The 17150-nt window shown below is 44.9% G+C and overlaps 1 long non-coding RNA gene across 1 annotated transcript; it reads left to right on the top strand.

Annotated features, from left to right (window-relative positions):
• The first annotated feature begins 11414 nt into the window (after positions 1-11414).
• LOC135827447 (uncharacterized) lies at positions 11415-14220 on the top strand. Its single transcript, XR_010555447.1, has 2 exons — positions 11415-11746; positions 13581-14220. It is a non-coding gene; the product is annotated as an uncharacterized LOC135827447 (long non-coding RNA).
• The last annotated feature ends 2930 nt before the right edge of the window (positions 14221-17150 follow it).

Genomic DNA, 17150 nt, shown 5'->3' with positions numbered 1-17150 from the left:
TTATACATTGCAAATCTAAGGCTGTGATCGTTTGCTCGGATCCAGATCCAGATCCGTCGGATCCACTGGATCTGCAGTGATCGATTGGTCGAATCCGTATCTGGATACTTCGGATTTGGATCCGAGCAACCCTGCCCCGGGAGCAGGGTTGACTGCATCCATCGGATCCAAATGTGACCTTGGTGCTTACATGTATATGGGGGATGGGTAAAAATCATTTTTGTACTCCTTGTTGTACGACTAGTCGACTTTTGTTGACTTTTCGTACGACGTGCGCGATCAGTACGACTTTCACCCTTTTGGGTGACCTGTCAGCGCCATTTTTTACTTTCGTCATCATGGAAACAGCCAAAGTCCGAGAAAAAGTGATCGGTTGATTCTGAAGGATCCGACGGATCTGAGATTTGCACCTGGCTCCGGATCCGACCAAACCATCATAGCCTAATATCGTATAAATTCCAGAATTATTCTATTGTAAAACTGCTCAAATCCCTATGAAATTAAAAAGGAGGGGGGGGGGTTTGTCAACTGACAACCGCTCTATTTAGTTGCTATTCACTCTTTAGATGAAAATTCTTTTATTAATGATGTTGAAATATTATTGACGTTTGACGTATCCCTATGGGATAGACAAAATGGCAATGTGAATTGTGTTTGGTTGTCAGTTGGGCTGCTCCCGTGCCCACAGAGTGCACGCTACAGTAAAACCTGTAACTAAAAACCACCGTGACTAGCGACCAGCCTGGTACTACAGTAAAACCTGTAACTAAAGACCACCGTGACTAGCGACCAGCCTGGTACTACAGTAAAACCTGTAACTAAAGACCACCGTGACTAGCGACCAGCCTGCTACTACAGTAAAACCTGTAACTAAAGACCACCGTGACTAGCGACCAGCCTGGTACTACAGTAAAACCTGTAACTAAAGACCACCGTGACTAGCGACCAGCCTGGTACTACAGTAAAACCTGTAACTAAAGACCACCGTGACTAGCGACCAGCCTGGTACTACAGTAAAACCTGTAACTAAAGACCACCGTGACTAGCGACCAGCCTGGTACTACAGTAAAACCTGTAACTAAAGACCACCGTGACTAGCGACCAGCCTGGTACTACAGTAAAACCTGTAACTAAAGACCACCGTGACTAGCGACCAGCCTGGTACAACAGTAAAACCTGTAACTAAAGACCACCGTGACTAGCGACCAGCCTGGTACTACAGTAAAACCTGTAACTAAAAACCACCGTGACTAGCGACCAGCCTGGTACTACAGTAAAACCTGTAACTAAAGACCACCGTGACTAGCGACCAGCCTGCTACTACAGTAAAACCTGTAACTAAAGACCACCGTGACTAGCGACCAGCCTGCTACTACAGTAAAACCTGTAACTAAAGACCACCGTGACTAGCGACCAGCCTGGTACTACAGTAAAACCTGTAACTAAAAACCACCGTGACTAGCGACCAGCCTGGTACTACAGTAAAACCTGTAACTAAAGACCACCGTGACTAGCGACCAGCCTGGTACTACAGTAAAACCTGTAACTAAAGACCACCGTGACTAGCGACCAGCCTGCTACTACAGTAAAACCTGTAACTAAAGACCACCGTGACTAGCGACCAGCCTGGTACTACAGTAAAACCTGTAACTAAAGACCACCGTGACTAGCGACCAGCCTGGTACTACAGTAAAACCTGTAACTAAAGACCACCGTGACTAGCGACCAGCCTGCTACTACAGTAAAACCTGTAACTAAAGACCACCGTGACTAGCGACCAGCCTGGTACTACAGTAAAACCTGTAACTAAAAACCACCGTGACTAGCGACCAGCCTGGTACTACAGTAAAACCTGTAACTAAGGACCACCGTGACTAGCGACCAGCCTGCTACTACAGTAAAACCTGTAACTAAAGACCACCGTGACTAGCGACCAGCCTGCTACTACAGTAAAACCTGTAACTAAAGACCACCGTGACTAGCGACCAGCCTGGTACTACAGTAAAACCTGTAACTAAAAACCACCGTGACTAGCGACCAGCCTGGTACTACAGTAAAACCTGTAACTAAAGACCACCGTGACTAGCGACCAGCCTGGTACTACAGTAAAACCTGTAACTAAAGACCACCGTGACTAGCGACCAGCCTGCTACTACAGTAAAACCTGTAACTAAAGACCACCGTGACTAGCGACCAGCCTGGTACTACAGTAAAACCTGTAACTAAAAACCACCGTGACTAGCGACCAGCCTGGTACTACAGTAAAACCTGTAACTAAAGACCACCATGACTAGCGACCAGCCTGGTACTACAGTAAAACCTGTAACTAAAGACCACCATGACTAGCGACCAGCCTGGTACTACAGTAAAACCTGTAACTAAAGCCCACCGTGACTAGCGACCAGCCTGGTACTACAGTAAAACCTGTAACTAAAGACCACCGTGACTAGCGACCAGCCTGGTACTACAGTAAAACCTGTAACTAAAGACCACCATGACTAGCGACCAGCCTGGTACTACAGTAAAACCTGTAACTAAAGACCACCGTGACTAGCGACCAGCCTGGTACTACAGTAAAACCTGTAACTAAAGACCACCGTGACTAGCGACCAGCCTGGTACTACAGTAAAACCTGTAACTAAAGACCACCGTGACTAGCGACCAGCCTGGTACTACAGTAAAACCTGTAACTAAAGACCACCGTGACTAGCGACCAGCCTGGTACTACAGTAAAACCTGTAACTAAAGACCACCGTGACTAGCGACCAGCCTGGTACTACAGTAAAACCTGTAACTAAAGACCACCGTGACTAGCGACCAGCCTGGTACTACAGTAAAACCTGTAACTAAAGACCACCGCGACTAGCGACCAGCCTGGTACTACAGTAAAACCTGTAACTAAAGACCACCGTGACTAGCGACCAGCCTGAGTACAGCAGACCACTTTGCCAGGCCCGGGCGGTCTCACATTCATGTACATGTATGGTTGTGCGGTGCAAACCTGTAGCTAAGGACCACCTGCCACTAAAGACCGCTTTCTCTGGCCCCAAGGCCAAGGGGTGGTCGTTAATAGCAGGTTTTACAGTATAGGATTGTACCATGAATACTCACTACTCGGCTTGAGTGAAGGTAAAACGGATGCAGCTAACGAGGTTCAGTGTGAGGTTTACCACCTCACCCTCGCCGCTAGGCGCTGCATCTGCCACCCTGGCACACAGTCAACTTCGCGTATACAATGGTGTAACGACACTCGGCGGGGAATCAGAAAAAGTGTCGAAGTCCCATTGCAGGTGTTACAGTTAGTTGGGACTTTGCTCTGGGCATGGAAATTCTGTCGTTATTCACGAAGTGGCGTTTTATCCGCAGTCGTTATTAGCGAAGTTGACTGTCCCAGTAATGGAGGCGGTCTGACCGTGAGAAGCGAAACATCCTCACTACCTGGTTATGTTCTTCAACACAATTGAATTGTGTAGCCGGTGGTAACGCCAACTTGTGGACTTTACTTTTGATTTTTACACTATTTCTCGTCTGACCCGTCCACCTCTCCACAGTGCGCCCTTGGCCCACACTCTTTGGGCGTGCCACTTTTCTATGTAGAAAGTCCGCAGTTAGTTGTGCCACCTTTTATACCTTATAATTATACTCATTCCTTTATCCGGATAAAGAGCCAAGGATTATTTACAAAAAGTAAAATAGGACCAAGGAACTACGTGTTACACTGTACTAGGTCATACATGTACATAATGATAAATAATCATTGCACGACACTGACCGACGGTACTGACGTTCTACAACTAACTGGCTAACAGCTCTAGCACATCTTGGATGCGCACTCCAACAGCCTCCCAACTACTTGGAAGGTTCTAAGTTATAGAAATAACATAAGGAGGGGAAGGTGAGTGCAACCAAGATAAGCACGAGCTGAAAGTCTCAGCTGTGAAGGACGTTGGCGGATGTTCATGCATGTCGATGACGATACTAGCAAGACCATTGGACTATACGGTCAAACCACGATTCAAGAACGCAAAGCAACATTCCACACAACTTGTGTGGCTCAAAAGATGCCAAGATCAATAAAAGGGGAAGCTATGCGAACAAGAATCATGAAAACCAATACTGGTCCAGATTTCTCATTACTGTTTTCTGATGATCGCTTAGTGCCTGAAGCTCGGAGTAAAAACACTTTCTCTGTCCTCCTATTGTTTGTACCTTGCATAGAGAGATGGCTGGAGGGTGGTAGGGGCGTAGGCAGGGGGGAGGGGATTGCTTTGGGCCAAAGCACCCCCTCGAAAACCTCAATCATGGTTCGCAGCTGGTTCGAGAGAGATCATAATAATTATGGGTAAGCGGATTATGCTCGGAAAATAGGCATTGGCGGATAATGCTCGAAAAGGTGGCAGATTCTGCTCGAAAAGGTGGCAGGTTCTGCTCGAAAAGCAGTGAAATTGGCAGAACCATACAAACCTTACGGCGGGCGATTCCTCGAATTGTTTGTTTGTTTGTTTATTTTATTTTACTTCACCAAGTGAACAGGCATTTCTGCCTTCTCACCAGGTCCGGAGACCTACATATAGGCTGCGTTCGTTTTTAGCTACCTGGTAGAGGAGAGTAGAGTCACTCTACCAAGAGTACATAATCACCAGGGGTTATGTACTCTTGACTCTACCGATAGAGGAAGATAGTAGAGGCAAATGCACGATATGTACGTGAAATGTTTCTCCTCTGTATGGAGTTGTGTACAAATCCTTGATCTTGCTGGAAATCCCGTAGCTCTACCAACTTCTACCGGATTCTACCAACTTTTTTCGGGTAGAGCCGGTAGAGGAACGTAGAATCTACCCTTTTGAGTAGAATTTTTTTCAAAAAACGAACACCTCTACCGAAACAAGTAGTTTCTACCCAAACCTATAGATCAAAAACGAACGCCCCCCCCCCCCCCCTAGTTCCGACAAAATGATGAAGAGTGAATGAAAATGTATGCATAAAATGATTAAAATCATGCAGAAGGTTATATGAAAGCGGATAAAAATGATTGAATCACGAGACATGGAGCATGAATTTATGGAGTATGGACACAGAGTAGGCCTTGACGGATTATGCTAGCATACCTTTTCGCATAATTCCTACCAAAATCGAAAAATAATAGCTATGAAAAGTATGAATGCCGCAGACATCACCACGCAACATGACAATTTGTTCAAGGTTTGGTTTTGTGTGTTTCCAAAATCGATTTTCACGCTCCGATCATCAGTGGAAATACGGAACTAAAGACATCAAGGGAAAAAAACAAAGGTTAAAAATCCAAAGAAGTGTGACACATGACGGGTAACTTGTGGTAAGTATTACAAAAAGTGAGAACTAAAATACAGAGTAAGTGTGACAAACGGGCATGAACAGTGCAGAAACAACTCATGAACACGGGGTGCAAACTCACGAAAATAACCTAAGTGCTAAAACATGTTCTTTTTGCTTACACAAATCGGGCTTATGCGTACGAATACAAACAGCTTCAAGGACCTTCAACTGCTGGACATAACGGGCACGACACAGTACAGAGAAGTGGGAATCATCATACACACTCAAACAATCGGGACGAGATAACAAATGCAAGTACACAGCTGACTTCTTACGAATTTCACCCTCATCAGCTCCATCACCTTCCCTGCCACCTGACTCCTCCTCGTCCGTATTATCACCATCACCACCAGCCGTCTCATCGTCATCCGCCTCGTCGTCATCCGCCGCCTCGTCATCACCCGCCTCGTCGTCATCTGTATCCTCGCCGTCATCCGCCTCGTCGTCATCTGTATCCTCGTCATCCGCCGGATCATCACCCAACTCATATTCACCACCAGTCAGTCGTCTGATACCATCCATGTTCTCCTTCCTACGTCTGTCCCGTGCCACTGTCCTTACCTCATCTACGTCCCGAGATTGTGTTCCGTTTTGCCCCCGACTTCCGGTCTCCTTTGATGCTCCGCGTGGGCCTTGACCATTCCTAGCATATATTTCGGTTGAATAATTGGCGGTCGACCTCCGTGGTCTCTGGACCCACGGATCAAGAGGGTGTTGCGGTGTCCGCACAGCCGGATACTGTGTCAAAGAAATGGGATCAATTTCTGTGATTGGCGGTTGTTGTTGTTGTTTGGCTTTATTTAAAGTGGAGTTCCAAAACAGGCCTAAACCTAATGACAATGGTCCCACTGATAATAAGAGAAAAGAAAATATAATAATAAGCGGACAAACAGAACCAAGAAGAAGATACAGCTGTAGTTAGATAACTAATATGAGCACGGCAGCAGGGGAAAAAAAGTCACAAGCACGGCAACCGGGAAGAAAGGAGTGAGTGAGTGAGAGAGAGAGAGAGAGAGAGAGAGAGAGAGAGAGAGAGAGAGAGAGAGAGAGAGAGAGAGAGAGAGAGAGAGAGAGAGAGAGAGAGAGAGAGAGAGAGAGAGAGAGAGAGAGGTAGTGAAGCAGATGAGTTCATCCTAGTTGACGGTACTGCCTAACAGAAAGGCCAGGCTTAGCGATTTGAAAGTGGAGCGCTTTCTTTCGAGGCGTGCTGTGTCTGGGAGCTGGTTCCACAGGATAGCTCCAGCATGGCTAATGCGCTTAGCTGAGGATGCAGTGGGGGAGACAGGAATGATGAGTAACTTGCTGTTCCCTCCTCGTGTTCGGAGAGAGGGACTACGGGTGAAAAAGCTTGCAAACAGAGTACTTGAAGATTTGTTCAGGCAGCGCCAAATGAATACAAGGATGTGCATGTGGGTGTATATGCTGAGGGTATGGGCATTCATGCGTTCAAGTAAGGGAGCCGTGTGAGTGCGAGGGGCTGCCCTGCACACCGAGCGAGCCGCACGTTTGAACAAACTATTTAGGCGCTTATCCTGATAAGACGATAAGAAAGGGGCATAGGCAGCAGATGCATAGTCAAATTCTGATAGTATAAAGGACCTGAAAAACTGAACACGGCAAGAAAACGGTACTGTCGTTGTTGCCGACTCCTCCCCAACCCCAGCCACCAACGGCACTGGTGGTGGCTCCGGTGGCGGCAAGGGCAACGGTGGTGAAGGCACATTTAGAAAAGCGATCCTGTCAGCTTTTCTATTATTGTGTTCACATGGCGCTACCTAACGACACCGCTATTCAGACACGTTGTCTACGTAGCTACGTAAGTTTCTACGTAAGATGCTCGGTACTGTACCTGGTCCTGGACCAGGGAGCTACTCTCCTACCAAGTACCATTGCGCGGCCGCGGCCGGCTGGCCGCATGCGTGTGCATTGCAGACTTTTTGTTGTTGCCTTTTCGGATGTGCATGCACGAGGAACTTCCTTCTTTGGAACTGCTTCTTGCATGAGCTGTTTCGGATATTTTGTCTCCTGGCCTGGCTTATTTCGTTTCGGCGCTGCTGAGACCTCCTTTCGCGGAATATTACTCAATGACAGGTGAGTTGGCCAGTTCCCTTTGATTCATTTGCTTGTGTTGACTCTTTCATTTACGAAAAGTGTGCTGATTTTGGGTGGAGTGAAGTATGGAAAGCTGACAGGATCTCTTTTCTAAATTTAGCTTTTCCGCTGCCGAGACCTCCTTTTACGGAATACTCAATGACAGGTGATCTCTGAGTTGACCAGTTTCCTTCGATTCATTTGCTTATGCTCACCCTTTCATTTACGGAAACGTGTGCTGATTTTATTCGGATTTAGATCCATTTTTATCTCTTTGCCCTTGCCTACAGTGTGCGAAGAACGCGAGTTCACCTTCTTGACGGTAAGGCTTATGTTGCTGCTGAGGCTTATAGATGTGTTGTTGAAAACTCATGTTCATTGTACATTGGTACGTTACAAGTAAGACACTGGTCAGTGGCATACTATCGTTGGCAGTTCCCAATCTGGAGGGGAAGCTTCAAGGACCCATTGACCGAGTATGCAAAATAAATTCGCATATCAGGGAAAATCTCCATTATGGAGAGGTTCAGTGACTTGTTTGCTTCATACGAAACAAGCCAATGGGTGCAGTCTCGTCTCGTGAAAATCTCGTACTTGTATAATAGGATTTGTTTACTCGAGTCTGGGCTGTTTGATTTGTGAGTACCGCCGAGATTGCACTGCACCAAATAAAGTTGCATGCCGCCAAAGCAAAAATTACGATCTGCAATCTGTTTGTAGTACCTGCGAAAATGTGTTGTACATGTATCGTACTTTCTCTGTTGCTGTTTCAGTTGCCGTCATGTTGCTAAGGAAAGGTTCAGTGCCTCATTTGTTTCATACGCGACGAGTCAATGAGTCGGTGTGGCTTAGGGTGCGTTCTTATATTCTCTAGCTTCTAGAAGAAGAAGAAAAGAGAAGTCGAAGAAACTGGGATTACTCAAGAACGGGTCTCGAAGAATTCGGAGATATTTTGCACATGTCAAGCAAAATGAAGCGTCAAAGGGGATCTTGAGTGATGAATGTATGTGCGTATGCGAAAAGGGAAATGCGTACACTCATGAACACGTGGCTTTTAGTCGTAGTTCGCATGCGCTGATCCCAAACCGCGGGAATCTCCAAGTTTCAACCACCTCTGAAGCTGGGAGAGCTTTGGAGAGCCTCCTAAAAGTCGGAGAGGATATACGAACAGCTCTCGAACTTTTCGGAGAGTCTCCAACTTTTCCGAGAGGATTTAAGAACGCACCCTAAGGCTGTGTTTACATGAGAAATTTCAACCCGGGTCGAGTTCAGCCGGGGTTGAAAGTCTGTACGATAGACAAAAGAGGTGAGCATTTACATGAAGACAGTTGACCCGGGTCAAATACTGATATGCCGCCAAAAGTCCACTTCTACAGTCCTGTATGGTCACGTGAATCCGTTCGCGCGAAATTTGCATCTGCAGTGCCGTTCAAACCTGGCGCGAGATACGCACAGAAGTACGTTTGTACGATTTTCGTGACCCGGGTTGATTTTAACCCTCCCCTTGGGGGGAGGGTTGAAATCAACCCGGGGCGAAATTTCAACCCGGGTCAAGCGCAATGCGTCATGTAAACGCGCCATTCATTTTATGCACATGGCGGGTTGAAATCTGACCCGGGTCGAACTCAACCCGGGTTGAAACGCTTCATGTCAACACAGCCTCAGAATATTTCGCTGTAGAAGAAATCTATTCATATGTCTATTGGAGAAATAATTGTATTCACTGGTTATAAGGTCCCTTGGTGTTCATCCTAAAGAGGTTCGACTGGATATCATTCATACTCACCAAAAGATGTGTAGCATTTTATTATTATGCAGTGCCTTGTTTATCTCTCAGTACCTCTAGGGTACCCTGTAAGAAGGCCTTAGGCCTGTGGGGATTGCCCTATCAAAATTTGACAATTTGATAATAATAACCTCCCACCATAGCCTTGCCCCTTTTATCCTCAGGATCAGTGTAGTTGTTGGAACGAGGTGTCGGACCAAACAATGTATTTGTTTACATTTTAATACATGTTTATTGTTCCTCCTCTGCTGTGTTGTTTTAGAAAATCGTGGACTAACAGTTTGAAGTCATTGAACTACTTCCAAAAGTTGTATCGACATCAACAGGATTACGATTTCAGTGCAATATAATGCAGGATGACATTATCACGATAACCCATGATTATACACAATTATAAACACAGAATCAACAAAAACATCTGCGATACGCACCTGGCTACATTTCTCAAGTAAATCTGATCGAGGGTGGGGAAATTTGAAATATCTGAAAGGGCAAGGCAAGACAAGTTTATGACAGGCATGAAATTCTGCAACAGAAGAGTATCACCACCACTAACCACATGTTTCCCTCGCAGAAGAACATGCATTATGCCAGTGCCATTTTCTGCAAGAAAAGGGTTGCACATCAATGCGTATAATACGGTATTGATATTTATATTTTATATTTATTACATCTCAAGACTCGGTGGAAACACCGGCCAATGCAATAAATAAAAGTAAGGGGAGGGGAAAAGAAAGAGTAGCAGAATGAACAGCAACAACTCCGTAAAGAAAGATATGATGTGAAGGCCATCATTTATATAAGGGCATTCCATTGATTGGTGACAGAAAAAACAAAAGAAATTATAGCAATAAAAACTGCTTTATGGCAGCTTTCTAAAAAAAGTTATTGTGTTCTAGTCCTGGGTCTGGCCTAGGCTACAGAAAATTTATATAATTGCTTCCAGGACTCCGTCTAAAAAGTAAGAAATTAACGAAATGTGATTGCCGAAAATTAAAATTTCACACAAAACCTCACAATAATCACACACAGGATGAAAAGCTAGAAGACCTTTCCCCTCGTGATCCTCTTTCCCGGGGTCCCATGCATGCATGTTGGTGCAGTACAAGTACAAGTACAGTGTCAGACTAAACAAGTGTTGAAAGCAGTATTTGATTGTCAAGTATTGTGATTATTGTGAGGTTTTGTGTGAAATTTTAATTTTCGGCAATCACATTTCGTTAATTTCTTACTTTTTAGACGGAGTCCTGGAAGCAATTATATAAATTTTCTGTAGCCTAGGCCAGACCCAGGACTAGAACACAATAACTTTTTTTAGAAAGCTGCCATAAAGCAGTTTTTATTGCTATAATTCGGTTGGCTTAGTGATCCACCACTCTTCCTCGTGTGTTCGACTTGCTCTGGTTGTGTCGGTGGTAGAGGGAGCGAGTTCTTGCGTGGTCTTCCCCGCTTCGGGCGCTTCGCAGGGAGGGAAGGTGATGGAGCTGATGAGGGTGAAATTCGTAAGAAGTCAGCTGTGTACTTGCATTTGTTATCTCGTCCCGATTGTTTGAGTGTGTATGATGATTCCCACTTCTCTGTACTGTGTCGTGCCCGTTATGTGCCGTGCCCGTCCTTGAAGCTGTTTGTATTCGTACGCATAAGCCCGATTTGTGTAAGCAAAAAGAACATGTTTTAGCACTTAGGTTATTTTCGTGAGTTTGCACCCCGTGTTCATGAGTTGTTTCTGCACTGTTCATGCCCGTTTGTCACACTTACTCTGTATTTTAGTTCTCACTTTTTGTAATACTTACCACAAGTTACCCGTCATGTGTCACACTTCTTTGGATTTTTAACCTTCGTTTTTTTCCCTTGATCTCTTTAGTTCCGTATTTCCACTGATGATCGGAGCGTGAAAATCGATTTTGGAAACACACAAAACCAAACCTTGAACAAATTGTCATGTTGCGTGGTGATGTCTGCGGCATTCATACCTTTCATAGCTATTATTAAACTTTTATCTCCACGTAGATTATTTGAAAATCGAATAATCGCATAATTCGAGGCAAATTGCATACGAATCGCATAAAATTGTAATAATCCGCCTGTTCGCATCAAAATTCCATACAGTTGTACATGTTCTACAAATACAAGTACAAGTAGATGCACTAGTTAGTTATAGGTTTACGACTCCCTTGATCAGTCCGTGCGCCAAGGGGTACTCAAGGGCTGATTTTATTTGCAACCGCGGGAAACGAAGTCACCAAGACGCCTTCATTTGAGGCTTTTGGAATTGGAGAATTTATTGAATTTAGGTATGGCTCTCGTCCCTTCTAGAGAACTAACCAAGACCCTGTGGGGGCAGAAGGAGACTTCTTTGGCTCCGTGAATACACTAGCTATGCGGTGGTCTAGTTAGTTTGAGTGTGTGGTTCGTATTCAAAGTGTTCCAAGCCGCAGTTCACTCGAAGGTCATCGTGGATACGTCTGCACTTGAAAATCAAGGCTGGAAAGGACTGCCTGGTGTGTCCGAACGGTATGTTTTGCACTGAAGGCATTTCTTGTATGAATTGTTGAAAGTGTCTACTTGTTCGAAATGCAAAAGACATGGTCGTAGATCCTTGGCCCACAACACCCCACTAAATAAACTATGACCTGTCGTGAAATTATGTGAAATTGATCAACACAATCATACACAAATTATCCTATGGCAAAGTACTGCAAATGCAAATAATAGCATCCCTTTACCTAGGTCATGTTTGTAGGGCCTTATGCCACATCTTTGCATGATTTCCTCATGCAAATCGTGTGCCTAGCTTCGAAAACACATTGCGCTAAGTACCGAATATATACCTGTGAATCAGAACAACAGCACTCACTATTGCTTTCATGAGTGGTAATGGTCAGCTGAAAGGAAACTTCTATCCATCAACTCATAAGTAAAGTAATGACTAATCTCCTTGCTGGGCATGTGGTTCCTTCGTATTTACATGTACCGTAAAGTACCGCCAGAGCGCCCCACCATCTCGTCCTTTCGGGGTCGTATTGTGGGGGTGGTCTCCGGTCTGTAGGTTATACGACACGAACTTTGTACACATATTGCACGTTCTGCAGACAATCTGTGCCTTCGAGCGGACACGAGCTCCACACAAAAACCTGCTTAGTGTGACCTTAGTACACTAAGTTGCTCACACCGTACGAACTTCGTTGCACTCTGCCACACGATTTTCCTTTCCCTGGCTGTATTATATAAATCTGTCGCAGCAAAATCAAGGTGGGGCGCTCTCGCGGTACTTTACGGTATGTGCGCCTCTCTGTGTTCGGTGAATGATTTTGAATATTTGCGCACGACTTCAGGATAGTGCACATTGTATGCATGTACCTGCATATGTAATCCTTTCATGATTTAAAAATTAGGAGAGCCGTGCTTCTCATCACCGTGGACAAGTAAATGTCGGCCAATTACGTAGCGTTTGGAGATTTGCACAAGTACAGTTGCGTGTCGATTATGCGGCAACCGCGGAATAAAATGAATATTCTGGACGACTGAAGCTACAAAGCCATCTTGTGTTAACTTAACAGATAAAAAAGACAGTACTTCGAAGTACCTGTATTTATCACTAGTATTACCCTGAGACAGTCGTGCTCATCTCTAGAGACTGGCTTGTATTTAACTCTACGTAATGGCAACTCTCATGATGCTGACTGTCTACATTTACTTGAAGTAGGACTATAAATAAGGTCTATAAGCTGTCAGCGCGGTGCTGTTGGATACCCGACATGCCATGTGACTGACCGCCAGATACTAGTAAACGACATGCGATTGTACCGGTCACAGTGTAGCTGGGTTTTCACGACAATTTGAAACTTATACGATTGTGAGAAAAGTTCAGAAACCACACTTACACATACACACACACGCACGCACACACACACACACATGCGCGCACGCGCGCGTGTGCACACACACACACACCTGTCCTGTTCTGTTGAGCCACTACCACAACTTAGCACAAGGATCGCATCGGCCCCAAAGGGGCAGTAGAGCGAAAGTGAGAGGTGTTGGCTTCGAGTTCACCTATCTCTACGGTGAACGCAACCTCGATCGAAAGTCATGCCAAACGGATTTATCTACCACACGCGCGCGCGTGCGCGTATACAAAACGGAGGAAGGATTACTTACTCTCCCTGTATGATGTTTCTGTTGTATTCGTGAACAATGTCATTGATGTTTTTCCATGCATGTTTTTGAATATGCGAGCATAACTTCCAACATCAAGCACATTCTTGCTTCTCATCAGCATGTACAAGTTTATGTTGGGCAGTTATGTAGCGTTTGTTTTACCGGCTGCGTTTGTTGGTGCTTGCAGGTCATTGGCATGCTGTCTGTTTCACAGAAGCTCGTGTAACAGGTTCACCGTACAGCTATGAATGCAATGTAGCGTGTTGAAGCCACTTCGGTATGACGTGATGCCTAATTTCCTGGTTGTACCAAAATTGCGAGTATGCAAGTGATCGTCAAGCCTGCCCCTGTACAGTAGCCGTCTTGCCTTGTTACGCCTGGTTCTGACTCTGCGTTCTCGTTTACTCCATGCAATGTTACAAGGAATACTGCTCCCTTCTCAAGCAATTCATTGGCAACAAAACGCTCGGCTATGCCCTGTAACTTTGCTGTGCGGTTTGTGCTTTGTCAATGTTGTGTACCAGTTCATGATCTGTGCTTGCTGGTCTGTTTGTTTTCTCTCGCACAATTGAGGCGCTGTAGCACAGTGTACAGTGTCGATCATCCTGCCCAGGCTCTGATTTCACGTACCACAGTACGGTTTCTCTTGTTGCTCACTGTAATGTGCATGATACAAGCTCCTTGGTACTCCATCATCACCTGGTGCTGTTGCTGCCATTGTTGGACCCTGCTGATATCCTTCTCGCAATGCCCGAACGTTGTTCCAACAAATGCACAACTCGCTCTTAGTTGTCACATTCGGTTTGGTCTCGTTCCAGTCTTTCGAATTGAGTGAGTGCGTAAGCTTGTATGAAGTGGTGGAGCAAAAGCCGTGTGCCGGCAAACATTCAATGTCCGGGTGTAATGACGCACCAAGGTCCCGGGACTTGCGTCCAATTCCTGAGTGATTTTTGTGTGCCTAGCCTCTAGGTATCATACCATATTTGTTTGGTTCAACCGTTTTGGATGCCCACTGCAATACCATTCACTGTATTATGTGTGTATGTTATCCAAGAAATCTCCCATATTTTTGGGTGGACAAACCTCGCCATAAGTCAGTAACCTGGCATTTTGCACTAACAGAACTCCTAGGATATCAGCGCCGTCTCAGTACCTGGGGACAGTTGTAAAGAAAAAGAAAAAATATCCTTGGCCCACAATGCCCCACTAAATAATCCGAAGGGTGTCGCGAAGACGACAATTTCCTTACCTTTCTTTCGTGGACGAAAAAAGACACTTCGCTTCGTCCGTTGCGCATGAAACGAAACATGAGGGTAGTGTTTATCAATTAGAATAGGTATCATGCACGAAGGAATGGCGAAAAGGTACTATGCTCGAGCGCTGGTCGTCGTCTTGTTTGTCAATTGTGAGTCCCATTGAGAATTTTCTTCTCCAGACCTCTCAAATTTCCCGCGGTTGCAAATAAAAGTGCAACTTCTAGACGACTTTTTTGAATTTGGCGCACGGACTGTGATAACATGTCCAGGCCACTACAATCAGTGATGGTCGTAGCTAGGTCGGACGGTGCGTTGACCCCGTTGAACTTTTGCTGCTACAGTACAACGCCCTCTACAAAAATTCCCCTGTTTAATATTTTGCACTGAACCATTATGCATTAGCAGCATATGGGAGCATAATACGGCATAATATGATAACTTTTAGCATAAAAATACAGTAGCATAATTCTGCAATTTTTTCAGCAATGCAAAAAGCATAATTTCACGAAAATATTAGCATAATTCGTCAAGGCCTACTTCATTAGGAGGTGTGTATTTAACAGCCTCATTGGGCATCTGCGATTGTTTTTCGGATGCAATTTTATGCTCCTTCTCAAAAAGGACCTGATTATGCCAAAAATACCTTCAATTCTGCCTTCAATAGCAGGCGTGTATAACAGCCTCATTGTGCATCTCCCTTGTTTTTCAGATGCCATTTTATGCTCGTTCTCAGTCGGGGCAATTCCTCGAATTCTGCTCCCTTTCTTTTGTCACATACCAAACATGCATGAAACTTACCAGAAAAAGTACCGAATTCTGCCAATTTTTCTGCCGGCAAAATCCGCCGGTGCCCAGTTCTCACGAAGGACCTGAGTATGCCAAATATTATGCCAGCATAATCCGCTTACCTCTAACAATACTACATCATACAGTAAATATCGGATATAACGTGCCCCTTTGATTTTCGAAAATGTATCACTATATCCGGTGCATCACTATAGCCGATTTGCATGTTTGACCGACACATGGCACATGACTGCACATGAAATGATGCGTACACGCTGGAAAAAGCATGCTGAAAGTGCATGCATGCTCCGCGGACTGTGTACCGGTGCATGCATGACACAGAGCAGTGCATGGCAGTGCAGTACGAGTACAGACTGTACATGTACACTCGTACTAGAACTATTACTTCGATACATCATGTGGCATGGCTGCTTCTTCAGCGTGTTCTCCAAAAAAACGCCTGAGCTGGATCCGTGCTCACGTAGATCGTAGATCTACGTACTCGGTGTCCAACGAGTTGCGTAGAGCCAGAAATAGACATGAGTGGCTGTGTACGTGAGTTGGCAACATCATCGTGAGAGGCAACACAGCCAGAAACGGACAAGACTCAAGAGCATGCAGAAAGATCACTCTTGATCATTATGCGATATTTTCCTGTACATTTGATATGGTTTGCTTCCTGAAGGCGATCACAATAAGCGATAATATTATATCGGTATAGCCGATAATAGTGTATATAGTGATATTTTAGCTGTATTTTTTCTGATTTGATTTTGATTTTGACGTGTTCTATCACTATAACCGGTATATCATTATATCCGGTCACTTTATAAACGATACTTACTGTACATGTACGCGGACAGGTGACCACATGTGTAACTCTGCACATCGCGCACTGTAGCAAACCTTGTTGTTCAGACCAGGAAGTAGTAGGTATGGTACTACTGCAGTTGACTTGTTTGTCTGATGATTGGTAGGGTCCAGCGGATAATGCTCCGAAAATGTTCGTATAATGCTAACCATAATGCTCCAAAAACTTATAATGCTGATTATTGCTTCAGCAAGGGATATAATGCTCTTGGTTTGGGACAAAAATGGAAGAAAGTCTGCACATTGTCAAACTTCCAGGAAATTATGCCGTCGATCTGCATCTGAAGTAGCCACCTTATCTCTCACGAGCTCCACCACTTCTTAGCACTATAAGACATGATCGTTTCTCCATTGATTGCTCGCCATTCCAACTTTGATGCAGGGTTGTGGCAGAATAGTCGGTGTATCAAATCTTTCCCCTAATTATCCATGTAGTGAGAGATGAAACCAGTATTGCAGGTAGTCATTCATTGTTGGGATGAAGTTACTCTTGGCAAATAGTATTCCTGCCTGCAGACAAGCTGTCACTGCGTCCACTCTGTGAATAATGTCTTTATCTGAAACACCAGACGTGAGGCCAGCTCCTGAGATCCGATCTCAGATGGAGAGCCCTCCCATTTGCGGAAATCCTGAAAACACGTGGTCAGAAGTTATTGTGCAACTCTACATCCTTTGCTTGTGCTCTCATCTTCTCCTTGAGATGGTGTGTAGACGTATGGCTTGCCACAATACTCTTCCTTTTCTGATAGCATTTGACTGTAGGCCTGGCATTACAACCGTCCACAAATAACTGTACGTGCTTCATGAGGAAAGTAAGACAGGCGTTGCTGAGCAATCGACTTGGT

This window comes from Sycon ciliatum, chromosome 11 (genome assembly GCF_964019385.1).
Source record: "Sycon ciliatum chromosome 11, ocSycCili1.1, whole genome shotgun sequence".
NCBI lineage: Eukaryota > Metazoa > Porifera > Calcarea > Leucosolenida > Sycettidae > Sycon > Sycon ciliatum.
The sequence above is the reverse complement of the archived record's forward strand: the minus strand, read 5'-3'. Positions and strand labels throughout refer to the sequence as shown.